We start from the raw sequence: 19,539 nt of genomic DNA on the forward strand, positions 1-19,539 counted from the left end.
GGGGGCAGCCATCTTTGACCACATGGGGGCAGCCATATTGTGTGTTGGAATGATGGTCAATCTGCATGTTACTCTTTTATTAGATAGGATAGAGGTCTGGTGTATGGGTGGGGGCCAGCTGGTTTGCCCTGAAGGGTGTCCCAGATCAGGGTGGGAGTTCCCTTGGGGTGTGGGGTGGCCTGGGTGAGGGGCCTGTGGTGGCTTGCAGGCCAGCCATGCCCCCTGGCGACCCAAGCGAAGGCTCTGGTACCTGGGGTTTATTTATCTTCTACAATTGAAACTTTGTATCCTAGAGCAGAGCCAAGCCTTCTGATTGCTCAGTGGCAGCAGCCATTTCTGTTGGGATTTATGTATTTTCTATACTTGAAACTTTTGTAGCCTTAAGTGGAGGCCTGGGCTGGCCAGGGTGTGCAGAAAGCTTGGCTTCCTCCATCGCTGGGGGCAACCCTAGCCTCCTGCTCTTTCCAGCTCTGTGGCTGCCACCATTTCTGTTTGGATTTATGTATCTTCTATCATTGAAACTTTGTAGCCTTGAGTGGAGGCCTGGGCTGGCCAGGGTGTGCAGAAAGCTTGGCTTCCTCCATTGCTGGGGAAACCCAAGCCTCCCTCCTGCTCTCTGTGGCTGTAGCCATCTTGGTTGGGTTTATTTGCATATTTGCTCCTGATTGGCTAGTGGGTGTGGCTTGTGGATGTGGGTTGTGGGTTGTGGGTGTAGCGGAGTGATGGTTAATTTGCATATTACTCTTTTATTAGATAGGATTCTTTAATGGCTAAGCATTTCTAAATAAGCTCATGAGATACTCTCTATGTAAAATTAAAAGAGGTGAACAGACTGATAGCTGTCAGAGAGGAGGGGGTTTCGAGGGCTGGGTGGGTGAAAAGGTGAAGGGATTAAGCAGCACAAATTGGTAGTTACAGAGATGTAGATTACAGCATAGGGAATCTAGTCAATAGTATCATGATACATATGTATGGGGCCAGGTAGGTACTAGAAGTAGAGGGGGACCCCTCTGCAAAGTACATGTTTTTCTAATTACTTTGCTGTATGCCGGAAACTAATACAGAATATTGAATGTAAATTTTCATTGAAAAAATAAATTTAAAAAGAGGTGGAAACAACCGAGTCTGAATTTGAATCTATCCAGAAGTGAAAATAGAAAATGCAAAAAATTGTTCAGAAGGCCCTGAGAAATCCATATTTAAGAATAAAAAGACTTACCAAGAGATGATGAAGATATGCCTAAAAGCAAGCCAAATAAATAAATAAATAAATAAATAAGGTTAGGTTTTCTGGATCAGTACCCAAGTCTTATGTAATCTTAGAATCTGAAAGTTGTACTCTTTTAAGGAGTGCCTCACCATCAACGTTGCTCAGTTATAATAACATGTACTGAACGCAGCATCTCGGAGTTTAATGTACAAATAACTGTAGTTCTTTGGTTTCTATGAAGATACAGTTTGGTAGACCTTGACGGGTGCCGGTCTGGCTATAGCTTCTTTCAGTTTTTCACCTCATCTCTTAATTCAAAGTTAAAAAAACCTTACATCTCATGAGTTTATTTTGTTCATTAGATTCCATATATGAGTGAGATCATGTGATATGGTCTTTCTCTGACTGACTTATTTCACTTAGCATAATGCTCTCCAGGTCCCTCCATGCTGTCTCAAAGGGTAAGAGAGCCTATTATTGCTGCTGCATAGTATTCCATGGTGTATATGCACCACAGCTTTTTTATCCACTCATCTACTGATGGGCACTTGGGCTGTTTCCAGATCTTAGCTATTGTAAATTGTGCTGCTGTGAACATAGGGGTACATAGATCCAGAGACACAGAAGCCTGGAACAGATTGGAATGTCAGAGGGAAGGTGGGGGTGGGTGGGAAGTGATCAACCAAAGAACTTGTATGCATATGTGCATAACCCATGGCCACAGACAATAGTGTGGTGGAGGCCTGGGGCTGGGAGGAGGGTGGGTGTGGGCTAGAAGGGCTCAATGGGGGAAAAGGGGACATCTGTAATACTTTCAATAATAAAGATTTCAAAAACAATACGAAATGAAAACTTAAGTAAATCAAACTAAAAACATTTAACACATCCCTACTTCTCACTATTTGGCGGTCATAATTGCTTCCTCCCCTCCCCCCATCTCTCCATTCTTATTTCTGTCACAGAATACAGAAATGTATGAAATGCTAACTTTTGTTGTTTAGGAACTATTTTTTTAGTATTATCTGGGCATTACCCTCTCTATGTCCATCAGAACTGATTTTACTTTCTAAATGTGTCAATAACCTGGCAGGAGAGAGAGGTGATTTGTGGTCTAAATATTTTAAGTTTGATAATGTTGGTCTTTCCTACATGCTCAGAGCATTCTACAGTGACTAAATAGAAAAAAAGAACAAACAAAGCTCCAAATCAGTAGAAGGAAGGAAATAATAAAAATTAGAGCAGAATGAAATGAAACAGAGAAGAGAAAAATAACAGAAAAATTTAATACAACAAAGAGCCAGTTTTTGAAAAGATAAGTAAAATGGACAAACTTCTGGCTAGACTCACTAAGGAAAAGAGAGAAGACAAACAACATCACAAATGAGACAAGAGGAAGTACAACAGACACCACAACATTACAAAGGAATATATAACAAGAACATTGTGAAAGGCTATACGCCACCACATTTGATAACCTAGCAGAAATGGACAAATACTTGGCCTTATACAACCTTCCCAGACTGAATTATGAAGAATTGGAAAATCTAAATAGACCCATTAACAGTAACAAAATTGAAACAGTCATGAAAAACCTCCCCAAAAGTCAAAGTCCAAAACCAGATGGCTTCACTAGTATATTCTACCAAACATTCCAAGATTTAACACCGATTCTTCTCAAACTCTTCCCAAAAAATGGAACTGGGGGAGATACTTCTTAACTCATTTTATGTGGCCAACATTACCCTGATACAAAAATCCGGCAAAGACAACTCAAAATTACAGAGCAGTATGGATAATGTACATAGGCTTCCTAACATGGGCATTAGGCTTAGCCTCTTTTCTATCCATCTAAGAATACATGGATTCTTAGATGGATAGAAAATCAAATTGGGGGTAAATCAATTTAAATCAAATTTAAATTGATTTACCCCCAATTCACTTTCATACCTATCTTTTAACAAACTCAAATTACATTTTTGGGGGTAAATCACTATAAATCAATGATTAAAACAGTATATTGGTAAAATTGGTAATTGATAACAATATTGTGTTAAAAATATAATGACTATGTAAATGATGTTCACAATTGAGTCAGAATATCCCAGCTTTCATGTGTAAAATTTTATTTTCTGATGAGGTAATTATTATTTTTTCTTTCTTAGTGTTTTTTTGTAGATTTTTGTCTTTTCTTATTCTTTCTTAGTCATTTTAGTGAGTTTTTGGAGGGAAGAGAAGGTTGTGCTCTTATTCAGTTACCTTAAGATGGTTCTGATACCATCGTCATTGATGATTATACAGTTAGAAGTTGTCATATTCAGAAATCTCAAATGCCTTCCAATTTCCATAAAAAATATCTCAATATTAGAAACAGAAAGGGTGGGTACTTATGAAAACTATAAAAAAAAACATAAGCGTGAAGAATATTTCTCTCTCAAATCTAGGTTAGAGTAATTAATTAGTGTTTGAAGTTGCAACTTTAATAACTAAAAAAATCTTACTTCCAACAAGCAGAATGGCAGATTTGAAAAATTCAAAATGAACTTACTGATGGATTCTGGAACCCGACCTAAAACACAAATGAAACAAACACAAAATTATTATTTGCTTATGAAAAGAAAACTAGTTTTCTCTTATTGTCTTTTTGATTTAGTCAAACGTAAAATGGAAATACTTAGATGTATTATTAAATTTCATTTGTTTTATTAAAGTAACATATTTTCTAATTTTAGAAAATCAACTCATGGTATAGGTCTATAGCAAAAATTATTAGTTTCCTACCAAATATATTCACAATAAAATTTTATCTCCCAAAAGACAATCACTGAAATTTACATGTAGTCTTTTTCCTTTCTGGAATTCATTATAGTATTTCAAAATAGCATTCTCAAAATGCAATTTCTTGTATTTCAGTTTTATATAGTATACACTGACTTCTTACTCTCAGGATTAGGTTTTCCTGTTCCTCTATGCAACATCTCACCTCTTTTATCTTACTGTGATAGATATGTTTTAAGATAACCCTAATGAGTTGCCCTCTTGTGTAATGCACTTCCCTTGAGTGAGGACAGACACTCTGACTTGTTTTTAGTCCATAGCATTTGGCTAAGGTGGTAAGATAGCGACTTTCATGATCATTTTACATCACCTAGGCCTGTGTCCTAGGGAATTGAAGTGAGAGATTCTGCTGACTTTGAAGACGTGAGCTCCCATGTTGTGAGAGTGCCTGCGAGAGGGCAATGTGCATGGGAACCTCAGGAGTCTCTAGTGTCTTAGAGGGGCCCCAGCTGGCAACCAGCCTCAGAAAAGAGTATAAGAGACTAAGAAAGAGAAAAACAGACTAATAACCATGAAACTGTAGTTATAGAAATAGGAGGTAGATAGAATTGGGCAGTTATTAAAGGGAATAAAAGAAAAAATTCCTAATTGAAGCATAAAAATGTAGGCAAAGGACATATATGCATAATCTAATAGACACACACAACCGTGTGGTTGGTGATGGCCAGAGGCAAGGGGCGAGTGAATGCGGGGAAGGAGATGGGCAAAGGGGGAAAATGAAGACATCTGTAAGAGTGTAAAATTAAAGTTAAAAAAAGTTCTTCTTGTGCATCTACGAAATGCTTTTTCACAATCAGTAATGATCACACCTAAGGATTTTAATGATTCTGTAATATCATATATTACCCAACCCATATTCAAATTTATTTTACCATCTCAACAATATTTGTTTTACAGTTGGTTTATTCAAACCAGGAAAATAGGTATGTTAGAATGTTATAGTATTACCTTTTTATAGGAAATAAAGAGAAATATTACAAAAAATTTAGGAAGAAATTAAGATATACAAAGTAAACATAAGCAAATATTATTTACTTAACAATAATAAGGCATTGTTATTAAAATAAAGGCAGACTTAAGTACATGATAACACAAAATGAAGGATAAAAATTATATGATTATCACAATAGATGCAGAAAAACCATTTGACAAAATTTAACATTCGTTTATGACAAAAACTCTCAACAAAATGGTTATAGAGAGAACATATTCCAATATAATTAAGACTTATATGAGAAGACCACACTATTATCACACTCAATGATCTCAACTCTAAGATCAGGATCAAGAATAAGATGCCCGAGGAGTCTCATGTAATACTTTCAACAATAAGAAATTTAAATTAAAAAAAAAGAAAAAAGAAAAGAATGCCTATTCTTGCCACTTTTACTCAACATAGTATTGGAAGGTGTAGCCAGACATAAAAGAAACAAAAGACATTCAGAATGGAAGGGAAGTAGTTAAACTGTTACTATTTTCAGATGATAATATATATATATATATATATATATATATATATATATATCCCTACAGACTCTTCCAAAAAACTGTTAGACTAATAAATGAATTCATCAAAGGTGAAGTTTACAATGTTAATATACAAATATCTATTGTGTTTCTATACACTAGTAATAAACTATAAGAAAATAATCCCACTTACAATTGCACAAAAATAATCAAATACCTAGGAATAAATTTAACCAAGAACGTGAAAGACTTGTACACTGAAAAGTATGACATTGATTTGACTCTAATAGCAAAGGCAACTAAAAACAAAAATAAATAAATGGGTCTATATCATATGGAAAAACTTCTGCACAGAGAAGGAAATGATTAACAAATGAAGAAGCAATCTACTGGATGGGAGAAGATATTTGCAAATTATATATTTGACAAGGGGTCAATATTCAAAATATATGAAGAACTTATACAACTCAATATCAAAAATTCAAACTATGATTAAACATGGGGGGAGGGTCCAGCTAATGTGGCTTAATGGTTGAGCGTTGACCCATGAACCTGGATGTCATGGTTCGATTCCTGGTTGGGGCACATGCCCAGGTTGCAGGCTCGATCCCCTGTGAGGGGTATGCTGGAGGCAGCCGATTGATAGATGGTTCTCTCTTATCATTGAAGTTTCTATCTGTCTCTCCCTCTCTCTTGCTTTCTCTGAAATCAATTAAAGAAAACCAGGATGTGAATAGACATTTTCCCAAGGAAGACATACAGGTGGCCAATAGGTACATGAAAAAATGGTCAACATCACTAATCATCAGGGAAATGCAAATCAAAACCAAAAAGAAATATTACCTCACACCACTTAGAATGGCTGTTATAAAAAAAGACATGATATAACAAGTGTTGGTGAGGACGTGGCAAAGGGAATGCTTGTACACGGTTGGTTGAAATGTAAAGTGATGTAGCAAATATGGAAAACAGTATGGCAGTTCCTAAAAAAATTGAACTACCATATCATCTAGCAATTCCACTTCTGGATAATTTATCTAAATAAAACAAAAACACTAATTCAGAAGGATATATGTACCCTCATCTTCACTGCAGCATTATTTATAATAGCCAAGATATGGAAACAACCTAAGTGTTTATTAATGGATGAATCAATAAGATGTCTCTCTCTCTCTCTCTCTCTCTCTCTCTCTCTCTCTCTCTCTCTCTCTCACACACACACACACACACACACACGAATATTATTCATCCATAAAAAGAATAAAATCCTGTCATTTGCAACAACATGGATGGACCTGAGGACATTATGCTGAGTGTAATTAGTTATATAGAGGAAGATAAATGCCATATGATTTTACTTATATGTGGAATTTAAATAACAACAACTCGAATGCTCCAAGAAGCAGAAACAGATTGGTGGTGGCCAGAGGTGGGGTGGGGGGGTTGGGGGGGGGGAATATGTGAAGGGGATCAAAAGCTATAAACTTCTAATCCTATATAATGAAGAGCTAATATGCTAATTAGACCAAGCAGCAGAACGACCGTCTGGACGACCTTCCGGACGAAGCCGAGGCTGCGAGGGCCGGCTGAGGCTGCGAGGGCTGGCCAGGACTGCGAGGACCAAGCCCCTGAACGAATTTCATGCATCGGGCCTCTAGTTATAAACTAATTAAGTTCTGAGGATGTAATGTACAGCATGGGAACTATAGCTAATAATTTGAAAGTTGCTAAGAGAATACGTGTTAATATTTTAATCACAAGAATTTTTTTTGTAAAAATGTATGGTGATAGATATTCTTTAGACTTATTGTGGTGAGTGTTTTGCAAAATATACAAAAATCGAATCATTATGTTGTATACCTGAAACATATACACTATAGATATTATCTGTTAATTGTAACTCAATAAAAAAGAAAAAATACATGGTAACAGTAGTTTAAAAAACAGAGGTAGAAGTGGTGTTCTAAAACTGTTAAATTATCTAGGAAATGTTAAAATAGCAATTTTTATAAGATTTTAAAAACAAGCATAAGTATTGTAATATCCAAAGTAACCACTAAGAGATAGTAAGTTATATCTAACATGATAAGAGGAAGAAAATGGAATTATAAAAAAAAGTTATCCTAAAAAGGCAAAAAATAAAAGGAGACATACAGATGGAGCAATTAGGTAACATCTAGTTAGGTGGTGTTTTTATTTTTTAAAAAATATATTTTTATTGATTTCAGAGAGGAAGGGAGAGGGAAAGGGAGAGAGAGATAGAAACATCAATAATGAGAAAGAATCATTGATTGGCTGCCTCCTGCACATCTCCCACTGGGGATCGAGCCAACAACCTGGGCCTGTGCCTTTGACCAGAATGGAATCTGGGACCCTTCAGTCCACAGTCCGATCCTCTAGGTGGTGTTTTTAACCCAAATGTATTTAATATAAATGAATTAAATGCTTCAATTAAAATATAAAACTGAATATCAAAGATAGAAACAATAAAATAAAAATATATGTTGCTTGGAGATACACTTTAAATATAAAGACATGAAGAGGTTGAATGTTAGGATAATAAATATTGTATATATCATGCTGGAATGGTAAACTAAAACAAGTCTCTCAGAGAAGTAGAATTTAAGAGCTAAAGAGGGACATTTAATTAGTATGTAAGGGTGAGGCAACAAGACATAAAATACTGAATCTGCATGTGTCTCCTTTTTTATTTTTAACTCTCTTTTCCTCTCTCTCTCTCTCTCTCTCTCTCTCTTCTTTCTCTCTCTCTCTCTCTTTCCATCTCCCTCCCCATAGAACAAAAAAGAAATAAAAAATTGAATGGGGTAGGAGCAGGTGGAGGAGGTCAATGGGGGTAAAAAAGGGGATATCTATGATACTTTTAACAATAAGAATAAATTAAAAAATATAGTGAAAAAATTTAATATGATTAAAAAATCAACTTATAGATGAAGCAGACAAAGGTCAATGAGATAGAAAAGATTGGATAAAATGATTAACACATTTGACCTAGTTGGCCATTCAAGAATAATACACTCTAAATTACGTATATATTTTAATTTTATAAGGTTATTTACCCAAATTGACCATATGCTAAACCAGAAAACTAGTTTTAACTAATTTCAAATGAATGATGAGGAGTGATGTTATCAAGATGACAGTCTAGGAGGTCCTTGTACACATATTCTTACAAAAACAATCCAACAATTACCCGGGGATGAAAATAGTTCTGGGAGAGCACCAGAGTACAATTAAAAGCTGCAAAACACAATGGAGCACAAAAAACAAGGATGGTTACATAGAAAGTGTAGCGGGTGTCCTGTTGTCCCATCCCCCAGGAAGGCACAGCTCAACACTAAGAGAATCCTTTCAGCTCTAACTTCCCCTTGCAGCAGAAAAGAAGAGCAAGAGAAACCCCAAAGCCTTCACTGCTGAGGACCTTCATGGTTTTCACCAACACAGACCTCAGCTACTGGAGCAGCCCAGAGCCCACGCTACTATGCTTCTCTGAAGCTGGAGCTGCTGTTAAGCCCCCTCTGGAATAGAAGGACCAATTATTCCCTTTAGCCTTGGCTCTCTCATGTACTTACTTGTGCCCCTGACTTGGTGCACCTTGGGCCTGGGGCCACTGCGCACCTTTAGAACAAGCACCTCCTTCTTTCCCTGAAACCAGCTTCCTTGCACATCCCTGGACCTGGTGCCAAACACAGTGCCACTGGGCATCTCATTCAATTAGCAGATGATTGTCTTTCTCCATTGAAGTCAGTCTATAAAGTCTAAAATGAGAAGTCCAACAAAGGAATACAAACCCACAAAACAGAATTAAACAAAAACTCTGTAATTGAAGAATGTAAATTCTGAACTGAAAAATTCAATAGAGAGCTTCAACAGCTGACTCCAGCAAGCAGAAGAATCAGCTAACTCTAAAAGAAATAATTTAAAATTATCTAATTAGTGGATAAAAAAAAAGTCAAGAAAGCCTATGGGACTTATAGGGTTACTATTAAGTAGAGAAATACATGCATTATGGGAGTCCCAGAAGAAGCAGAGAAAGGGAAAGAGAGTTTATTTAAAGAAATTTTGCCAGAAAACTTCATGTATCTAAGGAGGGAAATAAACTTCCAGATCTGTGAAGCCCAAAGAACCTGAAATATATTAAGCATAAAGAAATTTTCACAAAGACACATTATAATCATACTGTCAAAAGTCAAAGAAAGAATTTTGAAAACATCAAGAGAAAAGCAACTTGTTCCATAGAAAGGAAGTCCCATAAGATCATCAGTGGATTTCTCATCAGAAACTTTTAAAGCTAGGATAGAGTGAGATGATAAATTCAAAAAATATAAAGAAAATAAATAAAATTGCCAATCAACAATATTATTTCCAGTAAAACTATCCTTTAAAAATGAAAGAGAGAAAAAGTCTTTCTTCTAAAAACAAAAGTGGAGGGAATTCACTACCCCTAGGCCTTCTTTACCAGAAATGATTAAGGGAATTCTTCAAATAGAAAGAAATGCATGATAATTGGCAAAGGTAAAATGTATGAATGCATAACAGAATACTATTTTATTGTAATGTTGATGAGTAAATTATTTTAGCTCTGATACAAAAGTTAAAAGACAAAAAATTGTTAATAAATGTACATTATAAAAAGAAGTAAACTCTGATTACAAGAACACAAGTGTTGTGGAGGTAAAAATGTAGTGTTTCTATATGCAATTAAAATTATGAACTCAATGTTCATAATTATAATAGATTTGTGCAAGCCTCAAAATAACCACAACCCCCCTGAAATAGATACACAAAAAACAAAGATAAAAAGCATAAAATCAAATCAGTACAAAAAAATCATAAAATAAAGAAATATAATGAGAGAGTAAGAGAGGAACAAATCAATTAGATATCAGACAGAAAAGAGTTAATTAAATGGTAAAAGTATGTCCTCACTTATCAACAATTACTTTAAATGTAAATGGATTAAACTCCCCAATCAAAAGGCATAGAGTGGCTGAAGGGATAAAAATAAAGTTTTATAGAGAGTAATGTAATTAAGATGATGACATAGGTCATTCCCAACACTAGTCTCTCTCACAAAAATACCAACTAGCAACTCTCCATAGATAAGATAACATTGTGAAATCCTAGAACCTGAAGCATCCCCCTGGGCAATAGAGATGGAATAATTAACACATTAGAAGGGTAAGATTGCACTGCCACAGGCTGACACAGCATCACACCAAGAGGACCCCTGTAGACCCATGGTTTCTCTAATGGAGAGAGAACCCACGTTGATTATCCATGTGAGACACTTCCACCATGTGAGACACTTCCTTGGAGGTGTACTGGGGGTCGCTGGGAGAAATGGCAAAGATCAATTATTGAGGAATAGATAGGGATGGGTAAGAAGGTCAGGGCTTACTGCAACCAATGCTCAGATGGACTGCTATCCTGCTTGCAGTGGCTTCTGAGCATAGATCTCAGACAGGTGCTCTGCTCATCTGCTGAGCCACGCTGGTGGCCCCCTCTGGCTTGATTGCCAATTCTGCCCGATTTGCATCCCCAGTCAATGTTTTGTTATGGCTATGGAGCCCATTTAATGACCCTGTCTGGGAAAGGAGCAAATTCAATCTTAATTGCTGAGCACAGCCTCCAGGCCCAACTCTTTGGAAAGCATGGAGTTGGGTATAATCTCACTCAGCAGTGGAGCCTAGAAGATGGCGCTGCCCAATTGCTGAACACAGCCTGAGGCTTTACCCAGGCAAGGAGCCCAGCCAGTTTCTCTCCTAAATTATAGAGCATAGTCTGAGGCCCCACTCAACCAGGGAGCCTGGGCAGTGATTTCATCCAACCACCAAGCATGAAAATCTCCCAGTATGCCCCCTCACCCAACTTCTGGGGACAGCTGGAGGCCCCCCCAAACAGAGCCCATCCAGTGACAGTGGAGCAAGGGCACTGTGCTATCTGACTGTGAAACCCAGCTGGTGGCTCTGCCTAACATTGGGGCACAGCCTGGGCCATGCCCAATTGCTGAACACAGCCTGAAGCCCTGTCCAATCATGAAGTCTAGTCTATGGTCCTGCCTGAACATGGAGTCCAGCCAGTGGCACAATCTGGTCAAGGAAGACAGTCTGAGGCCCCACCCAGCCAGGAGCAATAGTAGATCACAACCACAGCCCTGCCCAGGAGATTTCAACCAGTGGTATGCACCACCATGGCACACATCTTACAACCATGCCCAACCACAGGCAATTATAGCGTCCTGCTAGTGGTCCCATTGAACCACAGGACACAGCTGCCAGCCCCTCGTGACCAGGGAGTCTATCAGGTAGCCCTGTTTGAAAGCAGAGCCCAGCCACCCAGCCTATCCAACCACAGAGCCCAGCCAGTACATTCCCCCACTCAACTTCAGAACATGGGCAGGATAAGATATATTTTTTAAAAATATTTTTTTAAATTGATTTCAGAGAGAAAGGGAGAGGGAGAAACATCAGTGATGAGAGAGAAACATTGATCAGCTGTCTCCTGCCCGCCCCACATTGGGGATTGAGCCTGTAACCCAGGCATGTGCCCTGACCAGGAATTGAACTGTGACCTCCTGGTTCATAGGCTGATGCTCAACTACTGAGCCATGCTGGCTGGGCATGGGCAGAATAATCTTAAAGAAGTTCAGGGAACTACAATAAAAAAAAAACAAAAACAAAATTAGGAAAACATTATATGAATAAAATGAGAATTCCAACAAGGAAATGGAAACCATAAAAAACAAAATAGAAATCCTAGATTAAAAAATATGACTAAATTAAAGAATTATGGAGCTTTACAGCAGACTTGATCAGACACCATCAGGGAAAACCACTTGGGTATTATGGCTATCTCAGAAGGAGATGACAAACAGAGTTATGGACAGTCAATTTAACCAATAATGGCTGAAATTGCCTAAAAATGGGGAGCAAAATGGACATGCAGGTTTATGAGTCCCAAAAGATCTCAGATAATTTGAACCTAAAAAGGCATGAGACACATTATATTTACATTGTGAAAAGTCAAATGCAAAGAGATTTTGAAAGCAGCAAGAATAAGCAACTCATCATATACAAGGTTCCTCCGACCCCCATAAGACTATAAATTTTGCAACACAGAATTTGCTGCTCAGGATGTCAGAGGAATGGTGGTGTGAGAGATACGTTGGTTTCTCCCCCTGAAACTTTTACAACTTGATCAACTATAACTTAACAATGGATTCCCGGCCCCATATAGAAGCATGCCTGAGATATCCACACACTGAAGCATCTAAAGTGGGCAAGTGGGAACAAACAGGGAGGTGAGGAGGGAGGAGAGCTGGACGGCCCTGCAGCCAGGACCTCACAGACGGCTTGGCCTAGAGAGGGGAGGAAGCCGGCAGTAGCAGCACTTCCTTCAGCTTGAGGAACAGAGCATCAGTGGGCTCTCCAGCAGGGTGAGCAGGGTGAACAGCGGCAGAGCCAGGAAGATGCCTGGGCAAGGACACAGTGCGGGGGTTCTGCCATGGCTGTCCACTGTCCACTGTCAGGCGGGTGGTGTTTCAGACAAAGAAATGGAGCCACAGAGCCCTGCTGCCCCTCAGACTCTCCAAACTCACTCCTGTCACCCTTGTTGATGGGTCGAGGAGAATATTATTTGCAAACAAAGAGCAATTGCAGCTGAATTGCTATTTCCCTCAGTGACCGATCCTCAGATAGGGTACAGAAGCGGGGCACCCCATGGAGGTCTGGGGTCACGATTATTGAGAGGGCAAAGCAAACCCCACCCAAAGCAGTGCAGCTGTACTGTCTCAGGCAGAGGTCAGCTTTGGGGTTTCACAGAGGTAAAAACCTTGTGATACAGTGCCACCTACTGGAATCAATGGAGGACCAAAGCTACCAGAAAATAAAGGATAAAATGGCTGTGGGAAATGCTCATATATAAAAATTATCCTAAATATAAATGGACTGAATTAATGAATAAAGAGACACAGAGTAGCAGATTGGATAAAAACAAAACAAAACACAACCATATGCTGCCTTCAAAAAATACATCTAAACTGCAAAGACAAAGGTAGAATCAAAGGGAAAGGGTGGAAAATTGTTGTCCAAGCAAATAACATTAACAGAAAAGCATACTTATATCTGGCAAAATAGATTTCAAGATAACAAAAATAACAAGAGACAAAGATGGGACACTTTATAATGATAAAGGGGACACTACATCAAGAAAATATAACACTTCTTAATATACCCAACCAGGGAGCACCAACTATGCACAGAACTAAAGGGAGAAACAGATAAAAACTTAATCATAGTTTGGACCTTAATACTCCATTGACAGTTCTACACAGATCAACCAAAAAGAAAATCAATAAAGAAATATTGGCCTTAAATAATACCTTTAATGATACAAATGGACGTAATTGATAATTACAGAACCTTTCATCCCAGAAGATCAGATTATACATTCTTCCTCAATGCACATGGAATATTTTCAAGGATAGACCATATGTTGGGTCACAAAACTAGCCTCAAACAAATTCAAGAAGATTGAAATTATACCAAGCTTATTCTCTCACCATAATGCCCTGAAATTAGAAATCAACTGTAAAAAGGAAGTAAAGAAACCCACAAATCTGTGGAGATTAAATAACATACCAATGAAAAATTGACTGGATCAAAGAAGAAATAAAAGGTGAGATCAAAAGATATATCGAGACAAATGAGAATGAAAATATGACATATCAAAACTTCTGGGATGGAGTGAAAGCAGTAATAACAGGGAAGTTTGTATCATTACAGGCCTATCTCAAGAAATAAGAGAAATTCCAAGTAAACATCCTAACATCACATCTTAAAGTACTAGAAAAAGTAGAAGAAAAGCAACCCAAAGTCAGCAGAAGAAAGGAAATAAACTTTAGAGCAGAATTGAATGAAATAGAGAAAAAAAAAATAACACAACAAAGAACTGGTTGTTTGAAAAGATTAATAAAATTGACAAAGTCCTGGCTAGACTCACTAAGGAAAAAAGAGAAAAGACCCATTTAAAGAAAATCAGAAATGAAAGAGGAGAAGTCACCACAGATACAGCAGATATACAAAGAATCATACTAGAATACTATGAAAGACTATATGCCACCAAATTCAATAACCTAGAAGAAATGGATAAGTTCCTAGAAATATAAATCTGCATAGACTAAATCATGAAGAATTGGAAAATCTAAATAAACTGGTTAGCAGTGAGGAAACTGAAACAATCATCAAAAACCTCCCAAAAATAAAAGTCCAGGTTCAGATGGCTTCACCAGTGAATTCTATCAAACATTCAAAGAAGATTTAAAACTATCCTCTCAAATGCTTCCAAAAAATTGAAGAAGAGGCAATACTTCCTAACACATTTATGAGGCCAACATAGCCCTGATACCAAAACCTGGCAAGATAAAAAAGAAAACTATAGGCCAATATCTCCGATGAATATAGATACAAAAATCCTAAACAAAATACTAGCAAATCCAATACAACCATATAGCAAAAAAAATAATACATCATGATCAAGTGAGGCTCATTGCAGGGGCACAAGATGGTTCAACATATGCAAATCAATCAATGTAATAAACCATATTAACAAAAGAAAGGATAAAAATCATATGATCTTATCAATAGATACAGAAAAGGCATTTGACAAGATATAACATCCATTTATGATTTAAAAACTCAATAAAATCCTATATAATAAAAGGCTAATATGCAAATTGACTAAACAGAGGAATGAACAGTCGCTATGACATGCACTAACCACCTAGGGGGCAGGCGCTCAACGCAGGAGCTGCCCCTTGGTGGTCAGTGTGCTCCCACAAGGGGAGTACCGCTCAGCCAGAAGCCCTGAGACGGGCTCATGGCTGGTGAGAAGGCCTAAGCCATCAGTCAGACATCCCCCGAAGGCTCCCAGACTGCAAGAGGGTGCAGGCAGGGCTGAGGGACCCCTCTGAGTGCACAAATTTCATGCACTGGGCCTCTAATAGGATTATAAGGAAAGTACCCCAACATAATAAAGGCCATATATGACAAACCCACAGCCAGTATTATACTCAATGGCAAAAAGCTGAAAGATTTTCCTCTAAAATCAGGGACAAGACAAGGATGTACACTCTCATCACTCTTATTCTACACTAGAGTCCTGGTGCACAAATTCGCACATGGGTGGGGTTCCTTGGCGTGGCCTGTGGGGATCGGGCCAAAACTGGCAGTCCAATGCCACCTCCTGCTCATCCTGGTCCTGCTGCACCTGCTGTGGGTTTGTGCCCAGTCAGTCCTGATTGGGAGAGGTTTGTGCCACCGCAGCGGCCTCACCAGTTGTGAGCCCAGCATCTGGCGCCCATCTCAAGGGGGGCGGAGGGAAGGCCGGACACGTTGGCCCTCTGGGCAGGCAGTGGAACGACCTTGCCAGCCTGGGATCTGGATCCGTCCTGCTGACATTCGTGCTGGTTGTCAGGAGCCACCTGGTGGCTGCTTTTATATTATTTCTTCCTTGCAGAGCTTCTAGGGAGGGGAAGTGGCTGTGGTGCCTGAGGCCAACTTCCAGGCAGCCAGCGGCATTGTCAGGATTGTGCAGGTGCCGGCCCATAGGTACTACACTTATGGACATTGGTCACAGAGAACATGTTATGAACTTGACCCCAAAGGCAAGAGAAGTAAAGACAAAAATATATGAATGGGACTATATCGAATTAACTAGCAAAAGAAACTGACAACAAAACGAAGAGATAGCTGACTGAATAGCTCCGATAAAGGTTTAATATCCAAAATATATAAAGACTCATAAAACTTAACACCAAGCAACCAACCTAATTGAAAATGGGCAGTGGACCTGAACAGACACCTCTCCCACATAGATATGCAAATGGCCAACAGATATATGAAAACATGTTCACCCTCACTAGCAATTAGGGAAATGCACATTTAAAACTATAATGAGATACCACCTCACACCTGTTTGAATGGCCATTATTAACAAGAAAAGTAGTAAGTGTTGGAGAGGCTGTGCAGAAAAGGAAACCCTCATCCACTGCTGGTGGGAATGTAGGCTGGTGCAGCCACTATGGAAAGCAGTCTGGCGATTCCTCAAAAATATATGAATGAATAAAAACTCACTGAGAAATGTATAGTCCAAGTCAGATTCTATAATATTGTAATTGTGGTAAATAAATCACATAACTTTAGTTTAAATGTAAAAAAGTACTACAAATAATTATAGCTACACTTATTTGTTATTGGGTGTATAATATAAAAAAGATATAAATTGTAACATCAATATCCTAAAATGTGATTGGGGAGAGTAAAAGTATAGGGTTTCTCTATGCTATTGAAGTTTAATTATTATCAGCTTAAAATAAGATATTATAGCTGTAAGATATTTTATGTAGGCCTCATGGTAACCACAAATGGAAGACCTGTAGTAGATACACAGTTATGAGAAAAGAGTGAAAGCATACTGCCACGGAGTCATCAAAGACAGAGAGTATGCCTTTAACCGGTTTGGCTCAGTGGATAGAGCATCGGCCTGTGGACTAAAGGGTCCCAGGTTAGATTCTGGTCAAGGGCCTGTACCTTGGTTGTGGGCACATCCCCAGTAGGGGTTGTGCAGGAGGCAGCTGATTGATGTTTCTCTCTCATCAATGTTTCTAGCTCTCTCCCTCTCCCTTCCTCTCTGTAAAAATCAATAAAATATATTAAAAAAAGACAGAGAGTAAGCAAGTGACAAAAGATTTATAAAACATTCAGAAAACAACAAAATGGCAATAATAAGTTCTTACCAATAATAAGTTCTTACCTAATATGATTAATGTAAATGGATTAAATTATAAAAACAAAAGACATAGAATGGTTGATAGAAAAAAGAAGATCCAACAATATGTTGCCTCAAAGACACTCACTTTAGCTTTAGAGATACACCTTGGCTAAGAGTGAAGGGATGCAAAGTTATTCCAAGAAAAATGCTAAAAAAAGAAAGTAGTGGGAGCTATACTTATATCATACATAATAGACTTTAATTATAAATAGTCTCAAGTGAAAAAGAAGGTAATTATATAATTACAAAAGGGTCAACTTACCAAGAAGATACAAAAATTGTAAATATTTATGCACCCAACCATGAAGCACCTAAATATATTAAATACTAATATAACTTAAAGAGCAAATACATCTACACTAATAATAGAGAAACATGCAAATTGACCTCACCTCCACTATACCCACAAGCCACGCCCACCAGCCAATTAGAAGCGAGTATGCAAATTAACCCAACCAAGATGGCTGTGGCCACGGAGTGAGCAGGAGGCTTGGGTTTCTCCGGCAATGGAGGAAGCCAAGCTTCCCGCCCACTCTGGACAGCCCTGGCCTCTGCTCAAGGCTACAAAGTTTCAATTATAGAAGATAAATAAATTTCAACAAAAATGGCGGTGGCCATGGAGCTGGAGAGAGCAGGAGGCTTAGGTTGCCCCTGGCAATGGAGGAAGCCAAGCTTCCTGGCCGGCCCTGGCCTCCGCTCAAGGCTATAAAGTTTCAATTATAGAAGATAAATAAATTCCAACAAAAATGGCAGCGGCCATGGAGCTGGAGAGAGCAGGAGGCTTGGGTTGCCCCTGACGATGGAGGAAGCCAAGCTTCCTGGCCAGCCCTGGCCTCCGCTCAAGGCTATAAAGTTTCAATTATAGAAGATAAATAAAGTCCAGATACCAGGGCCTCTTCTGTGGTCACTGGGGGGGAGGGGGGGACGTGTCCGGCTATCAAACCACCACAGGCCCCTCGCCTAGGCCACCCCACACCCCAAAGGAACCCCCACCCTGATCAAGGACACCCTTCAGGGCAAACCAGCCAGCCCTCACCTGTGCACCAGGCCTCTATCCTATATAATAAAAGAGTAATATGCAAGTTGACTGTCACTCCAACACACAAGATGGCTGCCCCCATGTGGACACAAGATGGCCACCACAAGATGGCCAGCAGGGGAGGGCAGTTGGGAGGGACCAGGCCTGCAGGGGAGGGCAGTTGTGGGCAATCAGGCTGGCAGGGGAGCAGTTAGGCATCAATCAGGCTGGCAGGGGAGTGGTTAGAGGGTGATCAGGCTGGCAGGCAGAAGCGGTTAGGGGCAATCAGGAAGGCAGGCAGGCGAGCAGTTGGGAGCCAGCAGTCCTGAATTGTGAGAGGGATGTCTGGCTGCCCGTTTAGGCCCGATCCTACTGGGATCAGGCCTAAATGGGCAGCCAGACATCCCTCAAGGGGTCCCAGATTGGAGAGGGTACAGGCTGGGCTGAGGGACACCCCCCACCCTCATCGTGCATGAATTTCATGCACTGGGCCTCTAGTAGTATTATAATACTTTGATACATCACATAGCAAGAGAATAAAAAAGGAAATAAAATTTAAGCAACATTATATAGACCAAATGGTCCTAACAGACATATATAGAAAATACCATCCAATAGTAGAAGAATATACATTCAGGTGCCCATAGAAAAATTTCTAGGATAAATCTTATGTTAGGCCACAAAACAAGTCTCAATAAATTCAAGATGATAAAAACTACAAGTGTCTTTTCTGACTACAGTGAAATAAAACTAGTAATATATACAGGAAGAAAGCTGGAAAATTCACAAATATATGGAATTAAACAGCACACTGGTGAAAAACCAATTGAACATAGGAAAAACCAAAAGTGAAATAAAAAATATCTTGAGACAAATGAAAATGGAAACAAAATATGTCAAAAGTTATAGGATGCATCAAAAGCAGTTCTAAGAGAAAAGTTTATAGGTATAAACTCATACATCAATAGAAAAGAAAGATCTCAAATGCACAACATAAAATTAGATTTCAAGGAATTAGAAAAAGAACAAAGTAAGCCCAAATATAGTAAAAGGAAGAAAATAAGGATCAGTGTGGAAGTAAATGAAATAGAGACCAGACCAACAATAGAAAAAAATCAACAAAACTAAGAGTAGTTCTTTTAAAAGATAAAACAAAATT

At 38.7% G+C, this 19,539-nt stretch overlaps 1 protein-coding gene across 1 annotated transcript in view; it reads right to left on the bottom strand.

The window, feature by feature from the left end:
• The window catches only part of LOC129150495 (uncharacterized), a 109,082-nt gene that overhangs the window by 80,878 nt on the left and 8,665 nt on the right, over positions 1-19,539 (bottom strand). Inside the window, exons 3-4 of the mRNA XM_054722186.1 lie at positions 3,756-3,776; positions 1,220-1,240 (exon numbers count right to left, since the gene is read on the bottom strand). The gene's annotated coding sequence lies outside the window, so the exon portion shown is untranslated. The remainder of the gene's footprint in view (positions 1-1,219; positions 1,241-3,755; positions 3,777-19,539) is intronic.

The sequence above is a fragment of the Eptesicus fuscus genome, chromosome 10, assembly GCF_027574615.1.
Source record: "Eptesicus fuscus isolate TK198812 chromosome 10, DD_ASM_mEF_20220401, whole genome shotgun sequence".
NCBI classification, from domain to species: Eukaryota; Metazoa; Chordata; class Mammalia; order Chiroptera; family Vespertilionidae; genus Eptesicus; species Eptesicus fuscus.